Raw genomic sequence first — 22,837 nt, 5'->3', positions numbered from 1 at the left:
TTTGTGTTTGAGTGCCATTATAAAAGCAAGTAAATGTCACCCTGAGAAACAACTTCCAAACAACTACTCGACTAAATATAAATGCATTTAAGCATAATCATGAATCACTTGTCAAGATATGCAACATTAACATTTCGATCATTGGCAGTGAACTTATTTTCTACAGCGGAGTGTTAGGGCCACTTAATGGGATAAGAAATTGAGCTTTTGAGAATGATAACATAATTTTAGGCTACGTGTCAAGAGGGGGAATATTAGAGGATACGGCCGCAATAAAATGAGTAATGTGGAGCATCTTTTTAAGTTATGCTTTAAGACAAGTTTCACAAATGACAAATACTGATTCTTCAGCACTACATTATCATGAGTGTAAGTTCTAAGGGAAATGGCCTATTTTACGGAGGAGTAGAAATCAGTGGTCAAACTGAGGCGCACTGTTGTCACATCTGTGTGATATTCAAATGGGTTTCAAGAAACAAGATGGGTTTTTTTTTTATTCTCGTAAATTATGTATTTTTTCTCATTAAACTACGACTTTATTCTCATATTGTGATTTTGTTACATTTATTCTTGTGACAATCTGACTTTATTCTCGTAATATTACGACAACGTCAAAATCGCAAGAATGTTTCTTGTTCAATATGGCCCAAATACTCTATTGTAACAGTCATACATTATGTAATTAATGATCCATTACACTGTATGATATAGATAGATTAAATATTTACTGCACGCAAGTACAATATTTGAGTATGAATATATTGGTGCTGAATCTAGCACACAATTATTTTTTAAATGTGAGATGGTAGAAGTCCCCAGTGAAATGGTGGGAGGTGACATTATGAATTCAAATTTGTATGTAAATAAACCGTGGTTTGCTGGTTCTTACAATAAATCCCTTTCAAGGCTGACTCTCAGTACGTCACCACAATTACAATTCCTTTTTTTGCCAATGATGTAACTGTATTCCTGACATAAAAACACATCAGCTTGTTGCCTCATTGGTCTGCAGCCCTGACCTGTCAACATACAGTTTCGATTTCACAGGAGCAGTGGAGCCGCTTCTCTCCGCTAGTGAACGTCTCATTTGGGTTGTATGTGGACTGAGTGAAGACCTTTTGAGAGAAATGGAGCACCACAGATTAAGGTTGATCATGTGTCTGAGGACTCATGATCAGTGTGAGGGGAGAATCAATAGGAATCTTCTAATGTTGGACAGGAGGGGTGAGAAGAGGAATCGATGGCCACACTAGAGGCAGGTGCATGATCCAATTACACCTGAGGAGCAGCGGGCATCTGTCTTGCTAGTGGGCACAGGTGTGTCACACCCCATCACACTGTGACAGAGATGGAACCCCCCCATTCCTGTAGACTGCCACACACACATACAGATATTGAAATCATATCCAGCAATGGAAGGAGTAATGGAGAATTACAACACTAGGTCATAATAAGACATTTGTCATTTTTGTGCAGCTCCCCCAGTCCCTTACAAGGATATAACACCGGGTAATATGGGATTATTACTGGTTCAAGAAAACTTGACCATATAACTCTGACTGTAGCCTCGCTGCATTGGCTTCCTGTATGTTTTCACATTAAAGCTACGAAACCAAGCTCCTGTGTTTATCAAGAATTTACTAACTCCCTATGAGCCTACACGCCATTTTAGATAGTCTGATAGTTCCCAGAGCCAATATGTGAGTCATGCGTTTGCAATGCAAGCCCTGTTATCGCTGTTAAATCCTACTTAAAACTTTAAACCCTGGGTTAATTTGAACCAATACTGTATTTTTTATTTCTTACATTTTAATTTGTTCAATTTTATTGTTTCATCCTCTTTTAAATCACATTGTAACTTTGTTAGGAAAAGTGCTCTACAAACCAAAACATACTAGGCTCCTGTTTTCAGCCGTGTGTGTGTGTGTACACAACCACTAAATGAATGGATTTTCACCAACATGATTTACTTTTGGAGCTGATCGGTGAAAAATGCAGGTGAAGGTCAATACAAATATGATCTTAAACATACATTTTCTGCATTTAACAGAGATGATCTAAAGCTGATTTTCATCAAATGATGTCATAACAAGTCAGAAATTTAAATCATATTGTGTAGTTATGCTTTTACTTTTAGGATTAGACAAACAATCTACAATATATTTAGATCAAACCATTCATCATCATATAATTAATCAATAGATCCCGCCAAAGCCATTTATCAGTTATTGATTTGTCACACTAAAAATTACAACGATCTTAAATTTGCAAAATACATTTCAGCAGATATACTCTGACCTAACTTGAGGCATCAAAGAGTTACAATTATTCTATTAAGTATAACGTATGAGTAAAGTCCACATATCCTTAAAGATCTGTGTTCCAACGAGACAATGTTTTTGCAGGGGGAAGTTGCAAATCTCTAACCAAACATCATATCTGTGCTTCCTGAGTGCGATTTGTGTTGACATATCCACATCATGGAAGAGCTGATGTGCAGCTCTCACTTCTACTGGACACAGAGTAAATGAACCCTCCTTTACATTTTTCAAAAAAAATACTCCTTAATCTCTTTTGCTTGCGATTGTGCATTTGATGTGCATGAGAACAAAGTGGTGCAGAAATGATTTGGATTTGCACAGTTGCGATGTGCACACAGACCAACCCTTCCTGAATGCCCAGAGCATGCAATATTAAACCGCGCCAACACTCCTCTGAATGAATCGGACACCATATGCTGAGACTCTTCAGCTCCTTCAAACCGGCAGGGGAGGTAAATTGTCAGCGCGATGATGAGGGGGCCTGAGCGCTGTCGACTGCTCATTTTGAGATAAAAATTTCCGATGTAATTTGAACAAGCATCTGCAGGCTTCTACAGAATCCTCCTTCCGTGTTTGATTTAGTGGCAGGGGAATAAGAAACGATATTGTGTTTGTAAATGTATTCGAGCCTGAGAGGAGAGCAGCGATTCCTCCCGAACATGTCCTCCCCATCTACTAGAGGCGCCGCTATGAATGAGAAATTTGCATTGAACATCATTAGCAGCCTTTAAGAATCTTTAGACAGTGAGTGTTGCCCATTTTTTTAGTGTATATAGTGTATTTCCAAACTCGGGGGCAAGAGATGTCTTCTGATGTCTAATTTCATAAAAACAGTAAATACTAATTGTGTTAATCCATTGCATGCAACTGACCCTTTGCTCCACCCCACTCCCTTCAGCTCCCGCTGCTGGATTGCTTTTCTCACAGCAGTACACAATGAGAGATTTACCACTCAAACATTGATATTAATGTTTGAAATAATGGTTTCAGACAGATATAGATAAGCTGGCTGCTCATTACCGGGAACCATCCATCTCCCGCTCAGTCATTTATAAAAATAAATACTGGAAATGGGTATTAATATCCTTTTGATTGCTACATATCTCAATGTGTCCTAAAAGGCTGAGGCTAAAGCTACATCTTCCAGGGGGAAAAAAAAATCGGCAGCCTTATATGCGTAAAATGTATGGAAATGTAGCAGTATCATGTTCCTGTAAGGTTAAGTCAGTTAGCCTGTGTCAACTTATTTCGTAGTTCGTACAGAACATAACGGTGCTTGTATTGTTACGATAGCAACATATACTTGGAGAAGCAACACAGGGGTTACATTTATACATCAATATCCAGTAGTATGTTGCACTTTTATGAACGAAGCTTCTTTGAGACTGTACTGATTAGTTTGGCAAATGTGACGCTACATCGGCTAATATATGGCAAGGGTTGCAGGATTGTAACTTGTGATGGAAATCTGAAAATACAAGAGGCTGGAACCCCAAATTTGTCTGTATTTTAATAGGGGATTTCTGCAGAAAGGATCAACACAGAGTCACAGGGATCTCAGAGTGAAGATGGAGAACAGTCAAATGCAAGGATCTTATATAGGAGAACTAAGGCTGTTTGTCTGAGCCAGTTCAGACTGGTTCTGTAGGCGCAGTTTGAGACAGGAATTAAGACACAGGAAACTGATTTGCATACGTTTCCTTTGAAGATAAAGCAGACAGAAATGAAGTCCTTAGTCAATAAGTAATGGAAAGGTCATACAGGTTTCAGGTCATAAAAGTCTGACAGGTATGCAAAAAGTTACTTTTCAACTACAAAATAGTTTCCACCACACTTGTTTACAAAGTAAAAGGTACATAAAGACTGAGGTAGACTTTGGCAAGAAGTACCCACTCACCAAGTTTTAAACAAGTTTACTGCTTCAGAAAGCTAAATGTGCAATCTGCAGGTTAATCAATTATACTTCAAATTCAGGGTAATTTGTGGAAATTCAGTCACCACGGTACTGTTTTGTTCTGAAGGATAAGAATGCCGTTTCAAATCAGATTCCCATATCTGACATTTTCTCCATGGCAACCGAGGCTGAGACTCACGGGAGAATGTAGTATTGAGACCTGCCCACCATCATGCCAAAATAATGGACAATGCTTTCTCACAAGCTTAAATAGTTAGAACTGGTGTCTATAACAAATGTGGTGTTACATTATGCGCAGGTTGGCTTACATTGGAGAGATAAGATGAGCAGATACAGAGAGATAATGATGTCACTCACGATTATTCCACTATTGTTTCTCAACTCCGAACTATTCATTTTAATAACCTTTACCAGCTGGAACAAGTACGCCCCAAACTCTGTTTAAACATCTTCAGTAATTTGTATGTTACAATTAGCTCCTAATTATTTGACATAGCCTTTTCCTTGTTTTACTATTCTCTGGGATCATGAAGTCGGCCATGGTAGACATCATTGTTTCGTTGCCAGAAACATGCACTCCATTTTTGGAGCCTGTTACCATGACACTGGTTGGGAGAGACCTCATTTAATTTGGTCGTTACCAGAATAAATGTCTGACTGGAGCCAAAAGTGCCACTTTGTGCTTCACTCATCTCACAACACGAGAGTGCTGCTACATTAACACACCGTTTGATCATCCATTGCAAATGAGAAAATCACACATCCCTCCGAGCTCTTGAGACACTGACACCGCGCAACACTTCATGATGTCAAGAAATCCAAAGCTTGACAGGCCTGATGCGCTCAGCTATGAGTGGACAATCGCTGTTGGAGGGAGGGGTTTAGCAAAAGGTCAGTTATGTGCATATGCAGACAAAGGTTTCACTGCTAATATGCATCTTACAAACACAGACTGCAGGCATCATAACAGTGAACAGCACAGATCTGTTCTTTTTCTGATTTGGACCCCTGCCATACAAGGCCATACATTACTTTCTCTGTCACACACGCAGATATAAAGACTTGTACAAGACATCACCATTTTTCATAACCCAGACAACGGGGTTACTCGTGATGAGGAGAGAGAGAAGATGAGGCTTTGCCTGGAGTGGGAATGGACTGGATCCTCTCTGCCTCAAGGGAGATTGAGATTACCCGCTTTGCTCTGCCGCAGATGATGCAATTTTCAGCCAAGTAATCTGGGTTGCTACGTCTTCCCCTGCAGGAGGATACGCCGCCTTCGTTAGGCTTCACCCTCTGCTAATCTCAGCCTGCTAATATAGGTACATTACCCCAAGAGTTCATTACCCCACACAGATACTGGCTTTGCTGTCCTTCACTCATCATGGTTGTGTATTATTAAACTCCTAACCCCCCCGTTGGTTAGGTTGTAATGTTGTGTATCAGCAGAGGCTTTGACATCAGCACCCTCCGGGCCTGTCTGGCCTCCAAAGTGACTCCAACAGCAAAAAATTTAATATGAAAGAAATGGTGAGTTGTTTTAGTCTTTGAGGGGGTGGGTGTGGTGACAGCCAGGATATGGGAAAAAGACTAACAGTGATGATATATTAACAGAAATACCAATTCAGGTTTATTGGATGCAACCTCCTTGCCTGCAACTTTAGTCTCCGACATCTTTTGATCTCTTTTTTACATAAGTTGTAAAAGTAGCTGGGAGTACTTTCACTGCAAAGCATGCAGAGCCAATTAGAGATGACACTTTTCAGAGATTTCTAAAACCTACATCTCTTGACTCGGGGTGTTGGTCACAGTGTTTGACGAGGATTTGACCTGGAGTAAATGAGCTGCACTTTGTCCCACGGAAAGCGAGGACATGTATTCAGACAGAGAGAGGGTTGCTGAAGCAACGTCTCAAAAAGCCTTTACTAGGCCGTCTCCCACCCCCAGTTTATTCTCTGGGCTCAGCAAAGTATCCGCACAACATCAGCAGCTTGGGCAAGTTAACTTCTGAAACTCGCAGAGAAGCTGCTTTTGAAATGTACCTGCCACGCTAGCGATGCTTTTCCAGGTCACGTTAAAGCAAGTTATTGTAACTCAGCTGTTTTTGTGGTTATTCTGAATCTGTCCCCTCAGAGGTAAAAGTCCACTAATAAGGCTAATTAGTTTGTTTTTGAAATACAGAACAAGATCTCAGTTGCGTTTCTCCCTGCAGTTTTTATCTCTTCTTTTACCTCTTGTAACCTTGTATGTGTGCCGACTTATTAAACCATCATCAACGTGTTGACCGCCTGAGAAATACATTTTTTTTAAAAAACACCTAGCTCAGCTTATACTTGTCTGTACTAACACAAGGGGAAGAAAAGACAACAATGATGTTCGACCACATAAAGAGAGGAGGAGAAGCGGTGGAAAATCACAGCGAGCGCTGGATTATAGAGTGAGAAAAAATTGCTGGTCTGTGTTAAGAAAAAAAAAAACTTCAGATAGGGAAAGTAAACAAAGTCAGAGGGAAGTGGAGAATATGGAGTGTGAGAGGAGAGATGGGAGTTTTATATTCAGCAGAGCAATAAATGTTCAGTGAGAGAAAAAACAAGAGCCAGAAGAAAATGGGAGGAGGGAGGGACTGCGCAAAGATAATAGGGAGGAGAGGTGAGTGACAGGCGGTGTCAACGGCAGCATCTTTCTAACTTCTCCCCCTCTTTCTCGAAAATGTGACAGATACACACACGGAGCAGCTATTCTTGTAAGGACACTGCATTGACTTCATTGCGGACAGCCTTTATACCTATATAGTTGCATATTTGAATTTATCACCTGGGCTGCTCTAGACACTTAAGATGTCCCCTTTTTCCAAACCCTAATCCCCCCTTGGATTATGAATTCTCTTTTTGCATATCAGGAAGATCCAGCCAGTAAGCTGCTTTGAGCAGGGTTGGGGATTCTCAACCCAAAAGGCCAGACTAAGGCAAGTCAGAGTTTATTACTGTCACTAACCTACTCATCTTTAAGCCATAGTATAAACTTATATAATTATATAATTCCAATCTTTTTCACATGCTCCTCTTGACACTTAAGGTGTCCCCTGTCCCAAACCTAACCCACTCACGACAGTCTAACCAAAACCTAATCCCCTAAACCACAACTCTGCAATATTATCAACATTTTATACAACAATAAAATCATCACCTACAAACAAAAAAACAACCTATTTGGCCCCGATCACCCCCTAGACAATTCTACTTACTCCCAAAAATCCATAAAGAACCCCAAACATGGACCTCCCGTTTAAAGATTAGCCACTTTTACAATAAACCAGACCACATCAAAAAACCCTTTATTCCAAAATCCAACTGGGAACCCACCACAGCTCAATCGGACATTAACACCATAAACCTGCTGCAAAAAAACAGACAAGCCCTGCGTAACTACCGGCCCCCAGGGGATGTTGCAGACAACCTCTCGGGGCCTGAACGCAGGGCCTTAAAACAACTCACCCAAAATCCAAACATCATCATTAAACCAGCAGACAAAAGGATCCAAAATAATCATCATGGACAGACAGCAATATTTACTGGAAGCAAATAGACAACTCTCAAACACAAACCATTATAAACCCATTCACACAGATATGCAAGCCCAAACACAACCACTACTCCGCAACATCATTCAAACCCTATATAACAACAAAACTATCTCCCACAAACAAAAAACATACCTATTTGGCCTCCAGTTGGGGAACTGAGATGAGCCACTCAACTGCTCCTTGACAAACCTAAGACAAGGCTAGTGTTGTGCAATAGTAAGCAGACTTGATGTTGTTAATGATCATAAAATAGGATTATTAATTAAAAACGATAAAGTTATCAATTAAAAATAATGAAATTATTAATGAAAAACAATAAAATTATCAATTCTGAATCAAATTTGTAATTATAATTTATAAAAGACGGGGAATCAATCTGTACAGATCAGTCTCAGTTTGGAAAAGTTCAATTAGTAATCTCAATATTTACTATTAATGATTATATAATGAACAGTGAAGGTTTTAAGTTCGAGCACTGACTATCACAATCCAGCTGTATTCACATGCACAAATAATCACAAAATACCGGTACTTTAATTACACTTGAATTTAAGATAACATCAATGTCAATCAATGACTACTATCCTAACAAGAATCCACTATATCAAAGATAACAACACAAGATATTAAGATTTATAACACACATGCAATACCTATGGTATGTATATCTGTGTGGGGGTGTGTGTATATGTGAGAGAGATGGGGGAGTAAAGATGGCTTACGAAGTCACGCGGGTGACGTCATATGGCCAAATTCACGATGGCGGTGGAACCGCGTGGTTTGAACAAAAGGGAGGTCGAGAAGGTCAAAGCGCCCACACTATCTAGGTCCCAGAATGTGTGTGAATTCACGGTGACTTTACCACTCGGTACCCAAGCGGACGAACTAAGGTCCGTCCAGCTGTGTACCGATCTTTTAATAGGTAAAAATCTCCGCTATTGGTCTGACGATAACAGTGCGGCGATGTTGCTGGAAACGCAGATTCGTCACGACGCGCTGGCACTGGAACAATGTGGACACGGCGGTCCTACACAAATATACGCTAATTATTAAACTAGTGTCTGCCCAGACATAAGCCTCTTACTTGTAGCTGTTCCACGGTTCGTTCATGCGCGAGCGGCGTGTTCCGGGAAGACAAGTGGATTGTGTTCGCGGCCTCGAGAGCAGCGATCAGCTGATTCGCACGGTGGCAGCGGGGATCGGGCTGTGGCCGGAAAAGGAGAGAATTTGTCTCGTTCTCGTGAGGTGAGGAGAGGTTCTCGTCTTATCTTCAGCGCACGGGAAAAAACCAATGAGTTGCCGGGGTGCTCCTCTATTTATTACCTGAGAGGTGTCCGGCCTCCCTCCAGGGGGGGCCGTTGGCTCTCAGCCAATGGAAGGCCAGAGTTTAAACTCCAGCGGCGGTTAACAACCATGGGGGTCCACAAAGGAATTTTGGGTGTGTTCCGACCACATGGCAGAAGACTCTAGCTCAGGCTTCTAAGGTCCCATGCAGGCCTCTCCATTGTCCTTTGTCTGGCTTCGAGCCCAACATCCCTCCTTTGGTCTGGAGAGTGGGGCATTGGCCACAGTCTCCAGAGCAAACTCTAGGGTCGAGAGTCCAGTTATAATCCAGGAAAGGTAATCCCTGAGTGAGGTTGGAGCAGTTAATGTTAGTTCATTTGACATGAGGCACAATCTGGGCAGAGAGAGGCATAAATGTCTGGGCAAACAGAGGAAAAATCTGGGCAGAGAAACTATATAACATTTCTAAACATGGCACACAATTTCACACAATGCTATCGGCAGTAATTGTCAACATACCCATGAATTGATGCGAAACGTGAAATGAAGGAAAAGGGAAAGAGGAACAGAAGGAACATTTGAGGTTAGTGAGTTGTGTCTTGGGAAAAAGTAGAAACTGTCGCAGCCATTCTTGGTGGAACGAAAAAGAGTGAATCCAATTTTGCCTGGAGTTTCTGAATGTATTTGTACATCAGATAAGCCACAACTGTCGTGATGATCCAACCACTAAAGAGCAACCATGCCGACTAAGGTATTTACCAAATTTGGTGGTAAATCCAGTTGGTTTGACACTGAACTTTCCCTCCTTTGTCCCCTCAGCTATGAGCTGTTGTTGGATGGTTGTATCAATCGTGAGATTGTGACCCCTAAAGGCGTCCATGATCTCAATCTCCGCATCGTCTCTGTCGGAGTTGAGATGATGGAGGACAATGTCACCAATATGTATAGTGGCTCCTTGGGGAACCACTAAGAACATCGTCTGGTTGATCAGGCATAGTTTAGTGGATGTATCATGACGGTCATAGGCCATTATGGCTTCAGTGGCGGGTGTATTAACCAACCATTTGTTACCGGCTCGCTCAACTCAAGTTTGTGTTTCCTCATTTCTGGTGGACATGCTGCCTTGGCACTTTTGTTCTGGGGCGTCGGTTCGCAGACCACAGAGGTAATTTATAACATCCCTGATGAAAGGGGTGCTGGGACAAATCCAATGGATGTCCTTTTGTCTTTGTGCATAAACTTAAATTTGGGATGAGAGAGCGAGGGGTTTTCATCATGGTAGGCGAGTAGAGGTGGTGTTTTAAGGTGAACATGTGTGTTATCCTGCCAAAACCCAACATTTAGAACGGACTTTAGGCGGTACACATTCTGTTGTTCAATAATCGGTAAATGTATGATGAATCCTATTTCTAGGTTCTGCGGATCTACCGATATTGGAATTGCACTGCCAAGACTGAATGCCAAGTGTACCTGGGAGGGCTGCACAACCGTAGTGGTAGTGGACTTCAAGATTCTCTCAACGAGGTCTAAGGAAACAAATAGGTGGGGATCCTACCGGCGCTCACGCTGTTAACAGTGGAGCTAACTTCTCTCATGAGGTCCTGCATTAGGTCTTTCACTACCTGAACATACGTTATATCATCCCTCACAATTACTGACAGAGTGTCTAAGGCATGCAAGGTATTGTTTAGGAGAGCGCAGTGGAGGTTTACAGCAAGTACCGTACCCTGGAGTGTTTTACCCAGGTCCTGTAACTGCTCTTGTTGGAGGCTAAGTCTTTGTTGGATTTCTGGCATTTCCTCATCTAGTTCACTCATGTGTCTCTGGAGTGCACTGAGACTGACTGAATTGGCTACTGATAGGCCAATAGAGAAAAGGGACCCGATAGCTGATGCTGCAGCAACTAGGGCCCCAAGGAACCTTTTTGGTCTCTTTTGGTTACTGAGGTCTTTCTCAGTGACCAGCAACTTTTGCAGTTGCTCGAGAATATGCACAGTGGTCTGCTTGGCATGTTCCACTGAGTCATGCATTTGGATTCCACTTAACCTCCCCTCAGTCAACTGTGGGGGGGTACGGATGTGCTTTCGGTACAAATCCCAGGGGTCGAGTCGTGTGTAGAGTCCGCAACGGGTGAGGAGTCCAGGTGTGTTCTGAAGAACAATGCCAGTTGGTGGGCCTTGTTCAATCACCTGAACAGGTGGAACCATTTGTGGACTGAGGAACATGCCGAGGATCCAAAGGAGTATCATCCTGAAACAAACAAACCTTAGTTACTATGGAGCGTGGAATGAAGGTGAGTACTAGTGCATGCTGACGGGGTGAGTTGACGCATGCAGCTATTGATGGTGTGAGGGGTTCTAATGGTCTCCCTGTTGGAGTTGGGATTTCTCCCCCCCTTTTAGGTGCGGAGGCGAGAGGGAGATGTTCTGGTTGCGCCTGGTCCTCCCCAATCGACAAGGTAAACTTTGGGAGTGGGGAAGGAGGGCGCCTGCTCTAGTCTAGCCGATGGGGGGCCAGTGTCTGGCTTCTGCGGGGAGCGGACAGGGACCTCAAGGTTCCTTATCGCTTCAGCCACACATCTCCATCCCAGGATGCATTCCATGTTTTGGATTTCTGTCACCATATCTATACTCCTGGTATTGATGGGGGTTCTGTTCGGGTCGATCCCTACTTCTCTGTTGAGAAGTATTTGGATACCAAGGCCTCTGATTGTGGGGCTGGTTTGAGCCCTCATCCCCCTGGTTTTGTGTGGCACCCTGTTGGAAGGGTCGACGTCCCTGGTTCCCTATTCTGGGGTTCATCTTGGCGCGAGGTATCTCGTTACCTTCCAGCGCCAGGTCCACATTTGGTTGGACTTGAATTCCCAGAACCCTGGTGTCCTGTTCAGGTCCTCTGCTTGGGCGTGTTCGCGTCTCCCAGGCTAGCTGAGAATACCTCCTCATCTCCTGCATGGTGAGGTCACCTGCTCTGCAGTGCATGGTGACGTCATACCGCACACTCTCGTGGAGGTTATGCAGGAATAGTGATTTGAAGGCGGTTTCTTCTTCTAGCCCAGGGGCGTTACGCCCTTGGAAGTACGCCAGCCTCAGGTGTCTGTAGTACTCCCTCGGAGGTTTATTCCTCCTCTGCATGACCGCGAAGGCACCCAGGGTGGCAGAGGCCTGGTCGGTGAAGAGTGAGTACTCTTCTCGCAGGGCCTGACAGAGTAGCGGTCTCTGGTACCAGGGGGGAGCGTTTCCATGAACGCATGACGTTCCAGACCAGCTTCAGCTTCTCTCTGGATGATGGGTCGGTTAAGTCCAAGAGGCAACGTTCGATCTCCCGAAGGTAATCGTCTATGTTGGACTCTCGGCTGTTTGGGTCGAAGCGCTCGACGTCTTTGGATAGGGACTCCAGCTGTCGGGTGCGGATTCCCTCTCTCCGAGGGGGTGCTGGGCCATCATAGTCTTCTGACTCGTATCCACCACGGTATTGATCACTGCGGCCACCATCTCCTTGCCCTGCACCGGGAGTGGAGGACCATCCAGGACGCGACCGTGAGCCATAGTGCGCATACGCCTGAGTGGCAGACGGGGGTTCAAAGCCAGCCATGTTCCTTGCTAACAGTGAATATCCTCCAGGGCGGAGTTCTTCCGTTGTCATGGTCTGGAGCAGGGTGGCTCCGTGCAGGATGTGCTACCTCTGGTTGGAGTGGATCCTTAGTGTCCACTAGACGGGCATTGGGAGTTGCCTGATAGTGGTCCCAGGTCACTGCACTCCCAGGGGTTGCCTCTTGCTCCACCCTTGACGTTGCATTGGCCGGAGTGGTCGTCTGCTGGGCGTATTGGACCCTCCAGAGCAAAGCTTCCTCTGCCTGAGGGTTGCGCAGCTGTGCTTGCAGCTGCTCTCCCAGTGTCTCCGTTCCGCTGGCTACACCGGGAATGACGTCAGCTCCTGACCCTGTTCTCAGGGGCATCAGCTCGGGGAAGGCCAGCCCTATTTGACTGTCCCCCGTGTCCTCCCTTTTTTGCTGATCTTGAACTTGGACCTGCACGCGCAGAGTTTCACACTCCTGCATTGCCTGGTCATGTTCTTCTTGGGCCTCCTCAATTTCCTGCCACAAGTGGGAATTTGGACAGGAGTGTCAGTTGACCCAGAACTTGGGGTATTGTTAGTTGCGGACCAGTGGGGTTATCACAGGTACTTAAATCATAACCACTCAACTCACTCACATTTATTAAAGATAATATCAATCAATGACCACTATCCTAACAAGAATCCACTATATCAAAGATAACAACACAAGCACTTATCAAGATTTATAACACACATGCAATACCTATGGTATGTGCGGGTGTGAGAGAGGGGGGAGTAAAGATGGCATACGAAGTCACGCGGGTGACGTCATATGGCCGGTGGAACCGCGTGGTTTGAACAAAAGGGAGGTAGAGAACAAAGGATACTTTGATCTATCTCGTGGTTCAAAGCACCGAATGGCGTCGAGATGCGACCACACTATCTAGGTCCCAGAATGTGTATAAAACGTGAATTGTGTGGGTGCAGGTCGGGAGAAAAAAAGAGAGAAAGGGAAACATGCATTGAATGATCAGAGGAGATCTCTAACACCGCCAGAGACAATTCGCGGTGACTTTACCACTCGGTACACAGCTGGACGGACCTTAGTTTGTCCGCTTGGATCTTGGGATCTTTTAATAGGTAAAAATCTCTGCTATTGGTCTGACGATAACAGTGCGGCGATGTTGCCGGAAACGCAGATTCGTCACGATGCACTGGAACAATGTGGACACGGCGGTCCTACACAAATATACACTCAAATAATAACACGCTAATTATTAAACTAGTCTCTGCCCAGACATAAGCCTCTTACTTGTAGTTGTTCCACGGTTCGTTCATGCGCGAGCAGCGCGTTCCGGGAAGACAAGTGGATTGTGTTCGCGGCCTCGAGAGCAGCGATCAGCTGATTCGCACGGTGGCAGCGGGGATCGGGCTGTGGCCGGAAAAGGAGAGAATTTGTCTCGTTCTCCTTGGCGAAGTTTCTTCGTCCTTCTGCAGGGATAAGCAGCTGAGGAGCAGCTGGGAAAAGTCTGAACTCAGCCTGCGAGTGAAAGACTTTTTGCCGTGGTCTTTAAAAATAAAAATCAAGTAAAAAGAGTTTACAAAAAAAAGGGGGAAAAGTAAACTTAAGGTAAAAATAAAAATACAAACGTCTGGATGATTGCTCCCTTTGAGCGGCTGGATCGTCTAGAGTAACCAGGAGAGGTTCTCGTCTCATCTTCAGCGCACGGGAAAAAAGCAATGAGTTGTCAGGGTGCTCCTCTATTTATTACCTGAGAGGTGTCCGGCCTCCCCCCAGGGGGGGCCGTGGGGGTCTGTTGGCTCTCAGCCAATGGAAGGCCAGAGTTTAAACTCCAGCGTCGGTTAACAACTGTGGGGGTCCACAAAGGAATTTTGGGTGTGTTCCGACCACATGGCAGAAGACTCTAGCTCAGGCTTCTAAGGTCCCATGCAGGCCTCTCCATAGTCTTTTGTCTGGCTTCGATCCCAACACTAGTAACCAGAGGTGATTGTGCTTTTGTTGTACCATTACACCTGTAAAGCACTTCGTTCAACCAAGTTGTTTTAAATGTGCTATATAGATAAAATTGACATTGACCAAACAGATCACCTGACCCATGCCACCACCAACCACCTTCCCAGACTCCCTGCACTGAACCCAACTCCACCAGAAAAACCCTGGAAGTTGAGGCCCAGATCCACCAGACAGCAGATAGACACCACAATAGCGCCGACCTTCAATCCATCTCCCTCACCACCTTTTGGAGAGGGGCCTATCATTCATCCCATGACCATCCAAATACAACTGAGATCTTCACCAATACCATAGATGCCTCAAGACTACTAGTAGGGTTGAGCCTAATACTCCGATGAAACGAGTATCCGGTACGGATAATGTACTTTTAGGGAGCACGAGTACCATCCGAGTAAAATGTGACAATATCCGTATTCGTGATGAATGAAAATCCTCATTGGATAGCTGTGTCCACATCATTCTTTGATAGGCCAGCCCCACAGAGCTTTTCACCTACACAGCCTTAAAAAAAAAAGTTTACTGCTACTGCGCCACACATTACAATCATGTCATTGTCACAGCCACTCTGTCCACAGGAATACTAAGGTCTAACATCGTTATCCATGATCATATATTCTCAGCGTCCATTGGCCTAGTCAGAGTGCACCCAGCCCGGCCAGACGCATAAGGAGCGAGCGCTCCTCTCCACTAGCTGAGTGTGAACCAGTGCTGCATATCTTCCCCCTTTCACAGCTTACTCTCTCTTTGTCCTCTCAAAATCAAATAATAAAAAAAGAAAAGAATAAAAAAGTCGAGTACAAAAGCTTGTTGAGTAGGTTGAGTATGAAAACCTGCATTTTGAAAAACTTGTTCCCCTTTTTGAGCCGACAGAGGTGCTTTACGTGGTATACTGTTGGGTGTCTGTGGCTGCATTGTCATCAAATGATCCACCTTTTGTTCCAGCTGCTGCAACCTGGGAACAAACTGCTTACAGGAGGTCGGACGAAGGAAGCCCACTCACAGGAAGGGGGATTCATGGACCCGTGCAGAGGGGTGGAAAAGAGTTGGAGTCATAGACTAGTGACCAGAAGAGGACCTTTGGGACCCAGGTACAGGGGTGGAGACGATTCTAGTGGGAGGATGATAATTGGAGGCTGAATCATAGGTCGTTGAAATCCCCAGGTAGAAGGCATCCTCCTCCTCATCATAGGCAGAACATCATCCTCTATAGTTAAGTGTTAAATATTTGCAAAATTGCAAACTAAACCCCTGTGGTTCCAAATTTCAGTGTATATAACATTATTACACAAAAGCCACAAAAAAATATGTGTATAGTTGGATAGAAAATGCAATAGGATATGATGTAAACTTTCCTATCAGTGCCCTTGTTAACCAGGGAATCACAAGTAATATTAACACAACTTAAAAGTACCAAGCTCATTAGTGGACCCCATGTCCAATGTTGATGTTTTGCTTTAAGTTTCTGTAGCTAGCGAAACACATTCCGAACACTTTGTCCGTCTTTGGATAATTAAAAATAACACCAAATTAAGGCTCTGTATCATCAGCAAAATATCATAAATTACCCACCCTATTATTATCTACTTACTATCTTGCCAACCAGGTAATGGAGAGCACCTGTGATAGCTGATTTAAAAAGGGGTTCAAGAAGTACAAGTGTTAACAATGTTAAGAGTGGAAAAGGGAGTACATTCAAACAATAAAAAACTTACGAGGTGTGAAGAAAAGCCAGGACACTTAATATTCTTTTTTAAGCCTTTTAAATCAGGGCGAGCAGCAATGCTTTGCCTGCGTTATGACAATCTCTTCTTCATGCTTACTTGCTGGTTGACATGCTTTGCCATCTGTTTTGATAATTCAACAGCTTCCTCCTCCTGACATGCATCTTTGACTTTATTTCCAACAGGTTCACTTTTATCGCTTCCTTACCTTTACTTTATCAATAGCTTAGCAAAAAACATATCCCTCTGCTGGGAAGCCCGGCTGCAAATTCCAGACTGACTGACGCAGGAACATTCGATGACGAATTAGCTTAAAAATGTATGTATTATTTAGCTAGCAAACTAGTCTCATATTGTATAGTATTAATTAACAGATTGAAATAAAATCGACTTCTATATGCATGTGCAACACAAAAACACTGATAAACATGCCATTGGGATGTTACACACTGAAATACGGCAAAAACAAAGTTTCGACATGTTTGTATGAGAAAAATCGATATTACAGACCTAATTCTTACTCACCATGTGTTCAATGCTGCTGCTTCACTGTGCGCTGCATTGTTAATTCTCAGTATTGAGCCCCGTTTGCCCAGCTCCCACTAAAGTTGGGGTTGGTCTCCCACCGGTCTTGAACCACCGCTCCTATGGGGGGGGAATGGTGGCTCAGGCTCTTTGCCATCTAGCCACTCACCCAAACAAACACTACAGTACCACCACCTCTCAGATCATTAGGCCTGTGCACCAAGTCACAAAAGATGAAGCCCAAACCTTTTTTTAAAAATTTCTTTTTTCAGCTTCCTGCAGTGATTCCAAAAGTATGAACAATCCAAACCATGGTTCTGTTTGATCCAGGCAACTTCTTTTGGTCGGACAAAATTTTGCTCCATTGGTTTGAACTGTACATGGTTCGAGGCACCTCTCACACCTGTTTTGGTTTCGACAAAAGAGAAAGTGCAAATCAAACAAGATGGTTGCAGAAGCGCCCTAAGATTCACAAGAACTCAGATGAAATGAATGTAGGAGCAGCAGTAGGTGAGTAGAATCTAAATCACTTAGATTGATTATCTAGTAGAATCTATTTTGAAGGTTTGAATACTGAGATGAAACCCATGTCTGGAAACCAATGTCTGCCTGGAAGGAATGAAATAAGTCTTCTGGTGTACTGCAAATGGTCGACAGTGTAAAGAGTGTGATGTGTAATTAATGTCTTTAAACATACAAATCTGTCGGTATGGCACTTTTTAATTGACTAGTTCAAACAATAAACAAACCCAATCGGTGTCTGGCACAGAGTCTTAATTTTTCTATTACATTTTGTTGTTTTTTCTTGATCTAAATCAGCATCGCTAATTAGAAGGGGGATTAGATGGTGGGGATAATGTGTTATCATCAGCTTCTGTCTCTGCCCGTGTTTTTATTAGCTCGGCTCATCATCTCGGAACATGGAACGGTGGGGAGACGGATCTAAGTATTGATGGATTAACAATTCCCCGGAGAAAGTGGAGCGCTTACACAAGGTACAGCTGATACCAGGGCACAAATATGGGCATGATGTCAAAGCCATTACAATCCTGAAACTACAGTTACCAGCTCTGGACGCCATCAGCACAGAAAGTCAGACAGCTCAGAGGCCCGTGACGTTTGGTTGTAGGAGGATTTGGAACATGGTGGGCTAAGCTGTGATGGACGCTGAATTGAAAATCTCTTTCACATCGTCAGATCAGGACAGAATGAACGTCCCGTGGACAGGAACTGTGACTCATTGCCGGTACCGTGACAGCTGTTTTGGCAAGGTCTGATGATCCAACGTCTCATTCGCTGATGTCTCGTGGAGAGACTTTAATCCTTGTGAAACATTGAGTTTCTTGGACACACGCCTAAGCGAACACTGAGACGTGTGTGTGTGGTGTTCTGATCCTCCCTCTTCCTCTGTCCTCTTGCATATTTGTGCCATCATGCTACAATTCTGCCATCTGTCCTAGTCGAGAATCAGGTGCTGAATGCTCTGTGACTTGGCTTGCAGCTAATTCCGTGTTCCCAAGCTTCGTTCTCTCTCTGAGGCCAGTTTATGCCTAAATGCACCCAATTGAAATGACAAGTACACTGGTGCTGAGCTGTACCCGTCCAATTTGCATCTTGGAACTCAGGAATGTGTCAGAATGACTACAAACATACTTTTTTTAAGAAATAGGTTTTTTTTTCCCATCAAGGAATGAGAATACAAATAAAAGGAATGAACGCAAAGTGATGCTCAGTTTGGACTCAAACAGCATACCACAATTATCTCAGTATTGGGATGTTATTATTGAGCCTGGACGCCCGAGCATCCTGATGCCAAATGATTTTTATGTCGTTGCCCATCATGTGCTGGACACTTACAGTGTTATGGCAGCACAACATCATCAATTATGCATCGACTCGGAGAACCAAGTAGGCCACAACACAAACGCTGTTTCTGTGTCAAAGCAAATACAGATTCCCTTTTTATTCAAAGCAGAAATGTCGACCACTCGGCAATCATCAGCCGTCAGCGTTTGGTTCACCCGCTGCTGCCACTCTCGCAGGGAATCAACGAAATGAAAAAAAATAGAAAGGTCACGCAGACAAATGCTGCGACAACCGAGACACTGACAATGTGAAGAGTGCCTTGCCTTTTTAAAAGGCTCATCTTCAGTGCAGATTCATTGCTGTGGCAGTGGATCACGCCCACACAATACGCTGCTCAGTTAGCGACTGCCACCTACATACGAGAGCCTGTTAGAGTGTTGGGCTCCTGCAGCCGGTTGTCATGTTACGCAGCAGCTCAGCTGTGTTCATTGCTCGCAGTAATGAGATATACTCCACCTCTCTCCACAGAAGCATCGTAATAAATGACATCACACGGCCTCTTCTCATTCCCTCCAGAACCAATTTCCTTCCCATGTAACCCCAGGGTATCTGGCTGCTGTGCAACTAATTCCCACAGTCCTGTGCAAATCATTTCGACCCCTTCGTCTTCCCATTGACTTTGGCATTAATGCGTGGATGCCAGCCCATTGCATCAGGCACTGTGGACATCGTTGTGGGGAAATAGCAAACTAGAGAAAGGACAGATAGTGGATCTATGACATAATTAAATGACTGAGAAAAAAGTGGCTGAATGATTTTCCTTTTTCAGCGCACACGGTATCAATTTGATATGCTACAACCAATAAATGGTATAACTTAACCGATGAAAAAAATTAAATTTCCCCGGTTTAATAATTTGTTGCTGTATTTATCTGTAATAATTTTTACATCAAAGATCCAATCTTTTTAATCTTGTATTATTTGAGTCATCCTGCATTTAATAGTTTTTTGTTCAATGGCAATACTTTCTCAAATTTCTAACTCCCGCTCACATGGACCTATGCTGTTCAAGTCATTGCTTCAGATCTCAGGCATATTGGCGAAAGAGGTGGAGAGAAGTCCTCGGCAATTAAGCTTCTAGGGGTGTGACGCACATTCAGAGCTGTAGCCTACTAACTCCAATCATCATCCACGACTAATCTGGTTATATTTTTGACACAGATATGCAGAAGCAAATAGAACTCTGACATCTGTGTTTTAAGACCGGAAACAGGGCGAGGCAGCTTTACCTGACCCAGTCCAAAAGGTAAACAAATCCACTTATCAGTTGTGTACGTTATCCTGTATATTATATATACACAGTATTAATCGCCTTAAGTTTTTTTAATTTCATCCCATCAACAGTTGGGCCACAGCAAAGTCTGTAGCTACCAGCTACTGCAGGAAACGTGGGCCCCATGATATGTCCCCAAGTTGTCCTGCAAACTAGGCCACAGCATAATCAGCATTCACAGTGAACCACCAGCTTTGTTTAGTTTTTTTGGTACCGAGAGGTCATGCGTCACGTTTCACTTCTAGAAACTTCCTAAACTCCATAAAATACACCTGCAACAGTGTAGCTCAGTACATTTTCTCTGCTTCATATTGCATTGCTGTTAAAAGTCTGTCGACTCATGTTTGTGAAGTGGCTTCTGAAATATCACGCCGAGTTCTCAGCTGTCAGAGCGGTTTCTGCATGATGCTCGAGATGCCAACAGCACACCTGTGCTTGCATTCAGCAGCATCTACATGTCTGACAGGCATAGCTGCACCCTCCTCAAAAAAAAGAGAAGTGCCTGAACTGAACAGTTAGTGACAACAACAAATGGTGAGGAGTTTGGAGAGGCAGAAGGGAGCGTGGGGATTTTAATGACAGCCTGCTACTTCATGACAAACGAGTGGCTGACTGGATTCCTAATTTAACGTTTAGAGCGTTAATTAGTTAAGGAAAAGCATATGCTCATGAGATTTATCCCCTTTTTTATCTCAAGAAGTTACTCGAAAATAGAGGGAGGGGATGATTTGTGTGTTTGCAACATAGGGCAAAAAACTAACAAAAAAAAGGAAAAGGAACGAGAAGAAATCTATCTTCTTGATTTATCATTTATGGAATAAATTCATTCGCCACAACAGGAAACTGGGGACATGGATGTATATGTAAGCAAGAGAGTCTGAGAGAGAAGAAGAAACAGAGGTTAATCAGTAAAGTAGGATCAAGAAGATTAAACGACTAAGTTAGATTTATTAAAAGAGCAGGAGAACGAGCTGAACGTGAAATGAAAATGGAACAAAAACCCATTTAATGTGAAGATTCCAAGTCTGCCTGTACTGAGCTGCTTTTAGGTTATTTTCTTCTAAACTCAGAAGAGTGACATTCAAATCAGCTGGGATCTGACACCAAAAGTAAAAAATAGATCGCTAAATGTCAAATGTGCATTTCCATTATGATTAATGCATACACCAGAGAAATGCTACTGCTTGTTGCAGGTCCGCCTTACCTGCGTACACATGTCATAGACTCCTACAGTCTTACACATTGCTTCCAAAAAGACATTAAACATCTTGTCACAACATACTGTCGCATTGATGAATACAATAAATCATGTTCAACAACAGCTGTTTACTATGCGTTTTGCATATGTTGTGAGACGGTAGATTTGTCTTATTCTCATTGATGACTGAACGTACTCGATGTGACACCACACCTTGACACCTCTACCCTGCACGGTGGCTCAGTGTAAATACATTAGCTGCTTGTGTGAGTCTATTAAGCCCCCATTGTTCCTTCTGTGTGTCTGTTTGTGCTGTAATGCTACCAGGCCCCAAATTTGCTAAACTGCAATTAGGCTAAACATGTAGGTGGGAAATTCTATCATGAAAGTCTTGAAATAGGGACCCTCTTCAAAATCAGGGCCTCGGCGCTCATGATTTTGCATCGATAGCCATCAACAGTTGTGTCTGTATCCTCAGCGGGTGTCGGACTCAGCGAGGGTTGTTTGTCACCTTTTCTGATCTGCATGGACAGAATCTCAAAGCGCAGGAGGGGGTAGGAAAATGGCTTTTTGCAGAAGACGTGGTCCTTCTGGCTTCGGTGACTTGTGACCCTCCGGAGCGCTGGGACGGTTTGTGAAGTATACAAAACAAGAGACAGAGGACATGCTACTGTGTTCGAACACTGAACTGCTCCCTCCGGGTCAGAGTTGCTGCCCCGAGTGAAGAATATTTCAGGATCTGTAAGCAAGAAGTGATGCTGGTGCTGTAGCAGACAGTGGTGGCGAAGTGGGGATTGTCAGTGTATTTCCAACCCTCGTCTGTGATCATGAGCTTTGGTTAGTGACCAAAAGAATAGTATTATAGATGCAAATGGACAAAATTTGTCTCCCTCATAGAAACCTCTGATCATCTTTAGAAACAGGTCAAGACTCAAGAGGAATTGGAAGCACTGCTCTTTGGCACAGAAAGGAGTCACTTTAGGTGGTTGAGACAAACAATGGGAATGGCTCCTGGAAGCTCTTAGTTCTTGTGGGTATGTCTAAATAGGAGACGAGGTCTGCGGCAGCTTTCACACCTAACTTATAGTTTGGTCCAGACCGAATTAAACTAGGTTTGAAAGGTGCCTTGGACTACCAGCTAGACCGGCACATCTTAGGTGTTCTGTCTGAATCAAACTAAACGATGGTTCATATCATTTGCAGAGTGAAAGATTTTTGGAATTGTCAGACTTTTGGACCAATTGCAGGAAGTTGACACAGCATTAAACAATAGAAGAAGCGAAAGATGCTAGGAGGATTACTTGTAGTCTTCACCTCCAAAGTTTTGTCTGAATGACAAACACATTCATTTTGCTGGTTATACATGTAATACCATAACCATTACAGAGGCAACAAAATTAACAGAGGGAGCAGGTTTGTTCATTTTCTCAATTGAAATGAAAATGCATGTAGTAATTAGCAAGCATGCTCTATTTGTTATTTAAACCTTTGAATGAAAGCTCCTTCTCTAGGATTTGTTGAAAGCCTTTCAGGGGAAACAGGAAATCAGAGCGGTAGAGGT

General features: G+C 43.5%; 1 long non-coding RNA gene across 1 annotated transcript; it reads left to right on the top strand.

Annotated features, from left to right (window-relative positions):
- On the top strand, nucleotides 1-10,303 carry LOC117771271. The gene is made up of 3 exons (XR_004615562.1): nucleotides 1-11; nucleotides 7,246-7,250; nucleotides 9,855-10,303. It is a non-coding gene; the product is annotated as an uncharacterized LOC117771271 (long non-coding RNA).
- The last annotated feature ends 12,534 nt before the right edge of the window (nucleotides 10,304-22,837 follow it).

Source organism: Hippoglossus hippoglossus, chromosome 12 (genome assembly GCF_009819705.1).
Source record: "Hippoglossus hippoglossus isolate fHipHip1 chromosome 12, fHipHip1.pri, whole genome shotgun sequence".
NCBI lineage: Eukaryota > Metazoa > Chordata > Actinopteri > Pleuronectiformes > Pleuronectidae > Hippoglossus > Hippoglossus hippoglossus.
The sequence above is the reverse complement of the archived record's forward strand: the minus strand, read 5'-3'. Positions and strand labels throughout refer to the sequence as shown.